Below are 12,558 nucleotides of genomic sequence, written 5' to 3' on the forward strand. Positions count from 1 at the left end.
GAAGAAAGCCTAGATAACTTAGGATATAGTGATGTTTGTAGATATAAAACCAAAGGCATGATTCATGAAAGTAATAATAAGAATATGTAGTTCATTAAAATTAAAAATTAGGCTTTGTGAAAGACCATATAAAGAGAATAAGAAGACAAACACAAACTTGGAGGACATATTTGCAACATAGATGTCCAATACAGCACTGTTATCCAAAGTCATCCTTCTGTTAATCAAAATGAGGAAGAAGTGATTAAAATATTAAATAATATAAAACTGATTTATCTCACCCAGTAGTGGTAACATTTTTAGGCATAGATATATGTGTTTGACAGAGTGAGAACTCACTTTGAACAGAATAATAAAGTCACAGTCTGAAGTTCTGACAAAGGAACTGGACAGTTTTTAGCCATAGATGTTATATATGTGTTTGATAGGGTGAGAATTCACTTTGAGCAGAATAATAAAGTCACAGCCTGAAGTTCTAACAAAGGAACTGGACAGCAGCCCACTCCTACAATCTAATTCCAAACTCAAATTTATTCTGTAATCGCCTCCAGGAAGACTTTAACCTAAAGTCTTTAAAAACATATGGTTGATCCTTATTACTTCTAAAATTGAGATGAGTTGAAGGATTTTAAGTCTGCATTAAGAGAAACAAAACCATGTTGAGGCATAGATCAATTCCTTTATACAATATTTTAATTGCATACATTATCCAGTTTAGCAACATTTTAAGATAGCAAATAATATTTTATCTGCATTGTATATTCTAAACTTGAGTTAACTTTAAAAATAAGTATTGTCCTTTAAAACAGCATTTTTGAATGGCCATAAGTAGACCAAATAAACATGATCTTTATGAATGAAATAGCAAATGTTTTTAAAGTTGAAAGAACATCTTTGTAGACTGAAGATTTCAAAATCCAATAGCTGTATGCCATATAAAATATTTTTGAAGGAAATAAAAAAGAAAAAGAAAATCTTATGAACTGTAACCCAATACTGTTAACTAAGTGCATGATGTAGTCAAGGCTTATCATTACATATAGCACTTGGGGAGTGTGCATTATTAAGATGATTGTAAGTGATGCTACTTTGAATTATAATTAATAGAATTATCTGTGCATTTGGACCATTTCAGAAACCTCCACAAAATGAATTTCACAGTTTAGAATAAAGTGGGAAGTACTGATGGCAGAGACTTATGTCATGCCATGTCTCAGTTACCTAGCACTCTTCTTAAATTCAGTGGAGGTTATCACACTTTTTAATCTAGCCCTATAGAACTTTTTTTCCGGAATATTCTCTGTCTGATTTTCAGGCCTGAAGAAGGCTAATCAAAACAAAACTTGTGCTGGAGCAAATTTGGGAGATGAGGAAAAAGCACTGGACATGGAGCCAGGAAATCCGGATTGTAGTTCCAGTTATGCCTCTGTGTAAAATTTTGGCTTAATTAATCTTTCTTAGCTTTGAAATATGAGCTGTAAATAATGTTTTTTAACAAATTATAAGGACTGTTCTGGTTGTCATATGGTATAAAACCCAATTCTTTGAAATTTTTAAATGATGACATGGGGTAACTTAGATACCATGTCCCTTCCACCACAACCAGCCAGTTTCTTTCTTTCCCTAGGATCCTAGGTGACATATTGACCAGGGCTTCCCTTTTAAAAAATATACTGAATAAATATGACAGAATAATAAGATAATAAAAATTTTCCAAATTACTAATTGCCACTAACAGTCATCCTTCTGTTAATCCTAATGAGGAAGAAGTGATTAAAATATTAAATAATGTAAAATTTATTTATCTCATCCAGTAGTGGTAACATTTTCAGACACATATGTTGTTACATGTGTGTTTGATAGGGTGATAATTTACTTGACACAGATTGATAAAGCCACAGTTTGAAGGCCTGACACGGCAGGAACTGGACAGGAGCCCACTCCCACAATCTAATTCCAAATTTTGTTCTGTAATTGCCTCTGAAAGAAAATAGTGTTCTCTAAGTTTTATTCTCTGTTGATTGTTCTCTGTAAAGTTTTTGGGGAATTTCCACACTCAGAGAAAATAGGAGTTCACTTGTCAATAAAGCAAATAGTTCAGTGAAATGTTACTCTATTGTCACACAAGATAACCCAAGAAGTAAGATAACCTGTCCACAAATATGTAAGGATTTACTCTAAATCAAAGAAAAATAATTTTTAATCAATTGATATTTTCATTTATTTGCTGATTTAACAAACCTTCACTGATCATCAGCACCATTCTATTTAGTGCTAGGATCTATTCAATAATAATGAGCATTCAACCACTGCCCTACAGGATCACACAATTGAGAAGAGAAGATAAATTGTGTCCACATGTGAGGAATATTCAAGTCATGATTAGGTAAATGACAGAAATTATGATGATTTCTTTTTACATGGGCTGTGATGATCACCTACATCTTCTTTGGGAAAATACCCTTTTTGCTATATAAAGCCCCATTTCAGTGATTTATCACATTGCCTTATAGTATTTACTATTAGTGTTCTTCTAAGTTAACTATATACTTATAAATTAAGAACGTGTGTTATTATCTCAGTTTTATATACAAATTTAGGGATATCAGAAATATGACAGTGAAGATGGCAAATTGCCACATAGAAATGAGCAATGAGACAGCAAACCCCCAAATCCATGCACATTTACAACAAAACTAGTTGACAGGATTTCCCTACAAATCCCAAAATACAAGCAGGTGTGTGAATAACCCATCAAAACCAACAAGACCTTCGTGATATCAGCATCTGCATGGGAGAAAGGAAAAAGAAGAAACAGGGTGCATGATAATGCTGACAAGGGGAGAACCACTTAACAGCCAAACTCCTCAATTTCTTCATATGCCGGACCGAGAGAGAATTTTAATCACAAATTGATACATCATAATAGAGGAAAAAGTGTGCAGAGTTTAGGTCAAGAGCTAAATGAAGATTTTTCATACTAAGAAGTCAAGTTTTAGTTGAAACAAAAACAATACATAGCAGTATTGTGTTATTTGGAAATACAGAAATAAATGCCAACTAATAGAGTTGAATGCAGGAATTGGGGTAATATAAAGTGGGACAGGAGGATGCTGTTTTTCCTTATAGTATCTCTAGTACTATTTGCTTGTCTGAATCATGTGTACATGTAATTTTTGGAAAAAAAATATGTATTAATAGTATCAGCAGGAAAGTTAAAAACAGTATTTCCATTACCTAAGTAGAAATTAAACAAATTTGAGAGTAACATGTGGCTGTATTTTAAGCATTAATATAGAAATCCAGAAAAACATCAGAGAAAATTTGTTAAGCTACAGCTCCATCCAGGGAAAATAACACATGATGCCTTCACCCTGAACAATTTTGGCTTCAGCATATGTAGTTCACTCTTCTCTCTTTAACAAACACTGAATTTATTTTGCTAAAAATTTCTGCTCATGGACATTTACGAAATACAGTGAAATTTTAGAAATTAATTTAAAATATAAAGCAAAGACCATAAATATGAATTAGTAGATGTTAACTAAATGCATTTTCTGTTTGATCACCAAAAAAATACTATAGTAAATAATGAACATAGCACCAACAGTGTATGAGAGTTCAAATTGCTCTGCAATCTTGCCAATACTTAGTATTGTCAGCCTTTAAATTTAGGCATGTTAATAGATGCATGGTGGTATCCCATTTTATTGCTTCTTGGCATCTTCCTGGTCACTACCCAACGAAAATATATTTTCATGTATTGGCCATTTCTACAGCCTCTTTAAAAGTTTTTGTCATGCCAATTCAAATTTCAGGATCTCTTTCCTAAAAGTTATCTACAATTTTTGTTGATTTGGATGAGTTTACTTTTTTAGATACCATATTTTTGTTAGAGACACACAAACAGACAATTTTTAAGACTCAGAAGGAGAATATCTTATTATATTCACTATGTATTCATCTTCTCCTTTACTCTTTCTTTTTTTTTATTTTTTTATTTTTTTTCCCATTTATTTTATTGCATTTTAGGATTTGGGGTACATGTGAAGAACATGCAAAATTGTTGCATAGGAACACACGTGGCAGTGTGATTTGCTGCCTTCCTCCCCATCACCTACATCTGGCATTTCTCCCCTTGCTATCTCTCCCCAGCTTCCCACCCCCCACCGTCCCTCCCCTATTTCCCCCCAACTGACCCCAGTGTGTAGTGCTCCCCTCCCTGTTACTCTTTCTTCATTTCTGATGGTCCAAACTTCTTTCTGTTGTTAGTTCCTTTATTTGAATAAGCGTCTTCAATAGTTCTTTTCAGGTAGGTTTTCTGGTATCAATTTCTCTTTTTCTTAATCTGAAAGGTATTTATTTTGCTCTCCATGAATACTGTATAGGATTTGGACTCTTGGCAGGGCTTTTTTTCATCATTTGGAAAACACACCACTTTCTTCTGGGTCCCATGGTTTTTGAAAAGAAATTTGTCATCAGGCCACTGTTTTTATAAGTAACACATTATTTTTCTCTGGATGATGTTAAGTTTCTTTTGTTCTTGTTTTCAGAAGTTTGACTTTGGTGTGCCTGAGTATGGGTTGTTTTGCTTTATCCTCTTTGTGGTTCACTGAGACTCTTCTTTCTAGAATTTTATGTCTTTCACCAAATTTGAGCAGTTTTCAGCCTTTATTTTATTTTATTTTTTAATTGAAACTCTATACATTCTCTTTCTAGGAGTCTCACAACACAGAGATAAGATCTTTGCATTGTCCTACAGGTCCCTGAGGCGCTATTCATTTGTTTTCAATCTATCTTCTCTTTGTTATTCAGATAATACCTTTTTATTGATATATATTCAAATGTATTGGTTCTTTTTCTCTGCTGTCAGTGATAGTATCTGTTGATTGTTCCTCTTCATTTGAGTTAATGTTTCCAGTTACAAAGACTTATTTTGTATTGCATTTTAGAAATTTGAGATATTATGATATGACTCAGTTTCCTATTTAAATGTCATGACTGTCAAGCTAGGATGGTAGTCAGGGCTGTGTTCACACACATAATCTCCGCAGATATCTAGCAGCTAGGAGGAGCTGTCTGCTAACTGCTTGTGTGAGATGATAGGCTTTACTCAAACAACCTCTGCAGATGCCCACCAGTTAGGAGGGGAACTGTCTCCCTGTTACCACCTTGGCATGGTAGCCAGGCTCTGCTCATACACACAGCCTCTGCAAATGCCTACCAGACAGGAGACAAAGCTACTTCCTCACTATAGAGGTGGGGTAGAAGCCAAGGCTCTGGTCAGACAGTTGCAGTGCTGGCAGCTGTGCACAGTGGAGCAAGGGAGGGATAGAGTGGTCTTTATTTTCATGATGTTTGGTGACAGTAGAGCTAGTATAGTCAAAAAGTTTTTGTCCTGCAGGGATACTTCTCTCCCAGACCTACAGCTAGAACTGGAAAAGCATAAATAGTTTTTTTTGTGTATGTGTGGTAGAATTTTTTGGTTTTGTTTTTAAGACAGGGTTTTGTATTGTCACCCAGGCTGCAGTGCAGTGGCATGATCACTGCTCACTGCAACTTCATCCTCCTTAGAAGCAAGCCTCCTGCCTCAGCCTCTCAAAGTGCTGAGATTACAGGTATCAGCCTCTGTGCCTGGCCATTTTATTGTCTTTTTCTTTTACGGGGTGTGACCATTGGTGTTTCTAGGTGGCAAAAGCTCCTTCACCATACTGGAGATATATAGGAGGGGAAACCAACAAACTATCAGAAAACAAGGACTCAAACACAAAATAGGAAATTGAACCCTGAGTACTGAGTTCTCAAGAGAGTTTGCCTTTCCCCCAACCACTTTTCAGAGTACTGTGATGATAGTTTTATGTATTTTGTTGTGCCACTTTATCAGTAAAATCAGCAAAACGGAATAGGTTAAAATATATCTACTCTATCTTGTTCAGAACTAGAAGCAAAATGTAATCATTGTTAAGTTTTGTTTTATAATTATTTGTTGCCAGTATATAGAAATGGAATTTATATTGAGTCTTTTGCTAATAATTTTTCTAAATTTATAAATTGTTATATTTTTATTTGGACTTTCTTCATTAAAATTTTATCTGTCAATTATGGCCATCTTCTTTCTTCTGTTTACATATTTTAATTTACTTTTTTAACCTAATTCCAGAGGACAGAGTTCAGTAAAAGTCTTATGCCTAAACTTGAGAAGAGGTTTAACATTTTATTATTAAGCATAATATTAGTTATAAAGGCTTTTGGTAGATATTTAACTACAATAAAAATATTTTTAAAATTTCCTGGTTTGCTATGAATTTTTTATCATAAAAGTGTTTTTATCAAATGCTTACTCTGTAGCTAATAAAATATCATTTTCCATTTTATAGTTCAGGTGGTAAATTTTACTGATAATTTTTTATATGTTAAAATAACCATACATTTCTGGATCAAATCTAACTTTATCATGATTTATTATCATGTATTTATATATTCCTGGATCTCTTTGCTGATCTTTTATTGATGATTTTCCATTTATATTCAGAAAAGAGCTTAGCTTTTAATATTCTTTTCTTGGAATGTCCTTGTCATTTTTTTTTTCTAGGTTTAAGTTGGCCTCATAAATCATGTTAGAAAGTGTTTCCTCTGTTTCTGTTGTTGAATAATAGACATTTTATACTTCCTGAATGCTTGGGATGGCCTCATCATTATTTTTTAATATTGGTGGTGTTTTCTTTTTCTTTTTCTTTTTGCTAGAAGTCTATTCTTTTTGATCTTTTAAAAAACCAATGTTTGGCTTTCTCTCCCTTCTCTCGAATGCAGGTCTTTGCTCCATTTCATTAATAGCTCTTCATGTTTTCATAAGTGCTTTTCTTCTATTCTTTATTTGTTGTGTTTGTTTCTGACTTCTTGATATGGATCCTTAGAAGACTATTTTTTTTCATTAACACTAATTTAATTTGTAAATTTTCTTTAAGCTCAACTTTATCTGCATCCTGCAAATTATTAAAGGGTATATTTTTATTTAGTTCAAATGTTATTCTAATTTTTATTGTGATTTCTTCTTTAACCCTCGAATTACTGAAATGCATTGCTAAATTCGATAGTTTCTGCTAATACTCTCTTACTTGATTTAGATGCTGGTTATGTATGTTCTCATTTGTACTTATTCATGAAGCTATATACACTGGTATAATTGATTCCATAGACTTGTAGTTCATGCCTATTCAAATTAGAAAGTATTTTAATTTCTGAATATTTTACCAGTGATTATCTTTTAATTATTTTAATTCGATTTCATCTAAATGTCTTGAATTGTTTTAATCTTTTGTTAAGAGTTGCTGGAAGTTTACCATATGATAATGTTATTTGCTTAATATTTTTCTGAATGCAGTGTTTTATATATATCAGTCAAGCCCAGATTATTAACTATGTTGTTCAGTTATTTAGTCATATGCATTTTTCCACTTTATAGGTTAGTTCATTTCTCTTGTAGGTTATTTCATTTCTCTTTCAGGTTTTCCAATTTTGATGTACGCATTTTGGAAGTATTTTATTAGATGAATATAAATTTGTAATTATTGCTTGTTATTAGTGCATTGCCCTTTCAATATTTATAAATCCTTTTTATATATATTAGAGTTTTATGCTTTAAAGGCTGCATAACTGGTTGTATGGGTGCACCAATTTTATTTAGTGTTTGCATCTATTTTTTAAAATTTACACATTGTAATTTTTATAGTATTTATAGAGTACAATTTGTTGTTTTGATACATATGCATGCTGTACAATGATCAAATTGTGGTAATTAGTGTATCACCTCATGCATTTATTATTTCTTTGTAGTGAGAACATTCAAAAGTCTCTTTTTTCTAGCTATTTTGAGATATGTAATACCTTAGTTACGCTACTGTACCACTGACCAATCTTTCCTCATCCTTGCTTCATGGCCCTCCCCTCCCCAGTCTCTGATAACTACTATTTAACCCTATGTTTCTATGATACCAACAAATTTTTTTGTTAGATTCCATATGTGAGTAAGATTATGTGGTATTTATCTTTGTGTCCAGCTTATTTCACTTAACATGATGTTCTCTGGGTTCATCCATGTTGTCACAAATGGCAGGATTTTGTTCCTTTTTATGGGTGAATAGGATTCTATTGTGTATATATATAAATATTCCATATTTCAAAAATCCATTCATCTTCTGTTGTATATTTAGGTTGATTCCATATCTTGACAATTGTAAATACTGCTGCAATAAACATGGGAGAGCAGACATTTCTTTAATATATTTATTTCATTTCGTTGGGATATTGCTATGGTTTGAATTTGTCTTCTCTAAAACTTACGTTAAAATTTAACCCCCAATGTGGCAGGAAGTGAATCCTTTAGAGGTGATTGGGTCATATGGATTAATCCATTCATTAATTAATGAGTTAGGGTATTAATGGTTCACCATGGAAGGGGAACTGGTCCCTTTACAAGAAGAGGAAGGAGAGAATTGAGCTAGTATGTTAGCATTCTCTGCCTCCTGGCCATGTGATACCCTCTACTACCTTGGTATGCCTCAGTAAGAAGGCTCTTACTAAATGTGACTTCTCAACCTTGAGGTTCCCAACCTCTATTACTGGAAGAAATACATTCATTCTCTTTATAAATTATCCAGTTTCTAGTATTCTGTCATAGCAACAGAAAATGGGCTAATACAGATATATACCCAATAGTGGGGATTGTTGGCTAATAAAGTAGTTGGTAGGTTTTCGAAGAACCTGCATATTGTTTTCCCATAATGACTGTACTAATTTACAATACCACCAACAGTGTGTAAATGTTCTCTTTTCACCACATCCCTGCCAACACTTGTTTTCCTGTTTTGATTTTTTTTTTTTTTTTGATAAAAGCCATTCTAAGTAGATTGAAGTTGTAACTTACTGTGGTTTTGATTTGCATTTCCCCGATGATTAGTAATGTTAACTGTTTTTTTTAAATGTATGTGTTTTCCATTTGTATGTTTTCTTTTGAAACAACAACAACAAAAAACTGTTTTTTAAGGCCTTTTGCCCATGTCTTAATCAGGTTGATTTTATTGTTGTTGAATTATCTAAGTTCCTCATATTTTGGATATTAACTCCTTGTCAGATGTATAGTTTGCAAATGTTTTCTCCCATTCTGTAGGTTGTCTCTTCACTCTGTTAGTTGTTCCTTTTGCTGTGCAAATCTTTTTAGTCTCTTTTGTCTATTTTTGCTTTTGTTGCCTGTGTATTGGTGGTCTTAATTAAAAAAAATCTTTGCCAGATTCAATGTCATGAAGCATTTCCTCTGTTTTCTTCTAATGGTTTCATTGTTTTAGGAGTTTCACATTTAAAAGTATTTAATTCATTTTGTGTTGATTTTTATGTATGATGAAAGGCAGAGGTCTTGTATCTATTAAAAATTTTTTTAACTCTTAAACGTTTTGTTTTCTTACATTCAAGGTGAATCCCTTTTAAGTAGCACATACGTTTTGTTTTGTAACCGAATCTAAGAATTTTTGTATTTTAAGAAAACAGTTACAAGTTATATTTAATGGAATTTCTGACAGATTTGGCTTTAAATCTATAATATCTGTTTTTTATTACTCAAACCTATAAAGTTATTAGCTACATGTTATTTTCCTGTTCTCTAGTGATTATCACAGAGAGTATAATATGAATTCTTTTATTCAAAAGAAAAATAATATAATTTTTTCTTCTTCCCATCTTAGATTTGTTCTCTGGTCGCCCTGTAACAAAAGAAGTTAACAAGAATACATTAGAAGGGTTTATTTTTGTAACATTTATATTTACAAGGGAGATACACAGGGTATAATTAATTTCCAAAGAGATAGCTTAGAACTCCAGCTTCTACAGCATCTTCAAAAAAGAACAATAATTATTTAGAAAAGTGACAAAAGTAAAGTATGTGAGTCTTTGGGACAGCAAGTTGCAAGAGGACAAATACATGAAAGTTTATTTTGTAGACTCTTCTTCTGCCATCCCCACTCTTTTTTAAAGTTTATTATTTTTATTATACTTTAAGTTCTGGGGTACATGTGTGAAATGTGCAGGTTTGTTATATATGTATACACATGCCATAATGGTTTGCTGCATCCATCACATCATCTACGTTATTGTATTTCTCCTAATGTTATCCCTCCCCTCTCCCCCACACCCTGCTATCCCTCCCATAGCTACCCAATTCCCAACAGGCCACAGTGTGTGATGTTCCCCTCTCTGTGTCCATGTGTTGTCTTTGTTCAGCACCCACTTATGAGTGAGAACATGTGGTGTTTGGTTTTCTGTTCTTGTGTCAATGTGCTGAGAATGATTGTTTCCAGCTTTATCCATGTCCCTGCAAAGGACATGAACTCATCCTTTTTTATGGCTGCATAGTATTTCATGGTGTAGATATGCCAAATTTTCTTTACTCAAGGGCTGTTGAATGTTGATGAAGGCATTCTCTGCATCTATTGAGATAATCATGTGGTTTTTGTCTTTGGTTCTGTTTATGTGATGGATCATGTTTATACATTTGCATATGTTGAACAACTCTTGCATCCCAGGGATGAAGCCAACTTGCTTGTGATGGATAAGCTTTTTGATGTGCTGTTGGATTCTGTTTGCCAGTATTTTATTGAGGAATTTCCATCAATGTTCATCATGAATATTGGCCTGAAATTTTCATTTTTAGCTGTGTCCCTGCCAGGTTTTGGTATCAGGATGATGTTGGTCTCATAAAATGAGACTATTATTGATGGGCATTTGGGCTGGTTCCAAGTCTTTGCTATTGTGAACAGTGCTGCAATAAACATACATGTTCATGTGTCTTCATAACAGAATGATTTATAATCCTTTGGGTATATACCCAGTAATGGGATTGCTGGGTCAAATGGTATTTCTGGTTCTAGATCCTTGAGGAATTGCCACATTGTCTTCCACAATGTCAGGGAGCATGACACTTCCAGCTTTTTTTTTTTACCCTCCTTAGGATTGTCTTGATTATGCCTGCTCTTTTTGGTTCCATATGAAATTTAAGGTAGTTTTTTCCAATTCTGGGAAGAAAGTCAAATGTAGCTTATGGGGATAGCATTGAATGTATAAATTACTTTGGGCAGTATGGCCATTTTCAGGATATGGATTCTTTCTAACCATGTGCATGGAATGTGTTTCCATCTGTTTGTGTCCTCTCTTATTTCCTTCACAATTTGTTTGTAGTTCTTGAAGAGGTGCTTCACATCACTTTTTTGTTGTAGTGCTAGGTATTTTATTCCCTTTGTAGCAATTGTGAAAGGGAGTTCACTCATAATTTGCCTCTCTATTACTGGTGTGTAGGAATGCTTGTGATTTTTTTTTTTTTTGGCACGTTGATGTGTATCTTGAGACATTGCTGAAGTTGCTTATCAGCTTAAGGAGATTTGGACTAACACGATGGGGTTTTCTAAATATACAATCATGTCATCTGCAAATAGAGACAATTTGACTTCCTCTTTTCCTAATTGAATACCTTTATTTCTTGTTCTTGCCTGATTTCTATGGCTAGAACTTCCAGTACTATGTTGAATAGGAGTGGTAAGAGAGGGCACCAATTTTCAAAGGCAATGCTTCCAGTTTTTGTTCCTTCAGTATGATATTGGCTGTGGGTTTGTCATAAATAGCTGTTACTATTTTGAGATACACTCCATCAATACCTATTTTTTTTTAGTTTTTAGCATAAAGGGTTGTTGAATTTTGTAGAAGGCCTTATCTACGTGTATTGAGATAATCATGTGGTTTTTGTCTTTGGTTCTGTTTATGTGATGGATTACGTTTATAGATTTGCATATGTTGAACCAGCCTTGCATCCTAAAAAGGAAGCTGACTTAATTGTGATGGATAAGCTTTTTGATATGCTGTTGTATTCAGTTTGTCAGTATTTTATTGAGGATTTTTGCATCAAAGTTCATCATGGATATTGGCTTGAAATTTGTTTCTTAATTGTGTCCCTGCCAAGTTTTGGTATCAGGATGATGTTGGTCTCATAAAATGAGTTAGGGAGGATTCCCTCTTTTTGCATTGTTTGAAATATTTTCAGAAGGAATGGTACCAGCTCCTTTTGTATCTCTGTAGAATGTGGCTGTGAACCCATCTGGTCCTGGACTTCTTTTGGTTGGTAAGCTATTAATTGTTGACTCAGTCTCAGACCTTGTTATTTGTCAATTCAGGGATACAACCTCTTCCCGAGTTAGTCTTGGTAGGGTGTAAGTGTCCAGGAATGTATCCATTTGTTCTAGATTTACTGGTTTATTTGCATAGAGGTGTTTGTAGTAATCGCTATTGGTAATTTGTATTTCTGTGGGATTGATGGTGATAACTCCTTTGTCATTTTTTATTGCATCTCTTTGATTTTTCTCTCTTTTCTTGTTTATTAGTCTGGCTAGCAGTCTATCTGTTTTGTCTATCTTTAAAAAAAAAACAACTGCTCCTGGATTTATTGATTTTTTTTTTTTTTTTTGGTTTTTTGTTGTTTTTCTTTCCTTCAGTTTTGCTCTGATCTTAGTTATTTCTTGTTTC

This window comes from Cebus imitator, unplaced genomic scaffold (assembly GCF_001604975.1).
Source record: "Cebus imitator isolate Cc_AM_T3 unplaced genomic scaffold, Cebus_imitator-1.0 Scaffold45, whole genome shotgun sequence".
Classification (NCBI taxonomy): Eukaryota; Metazoa; Chordata; class Mammalia; order Primates; family Cebidae; genus Cebus; species Cebus imitator.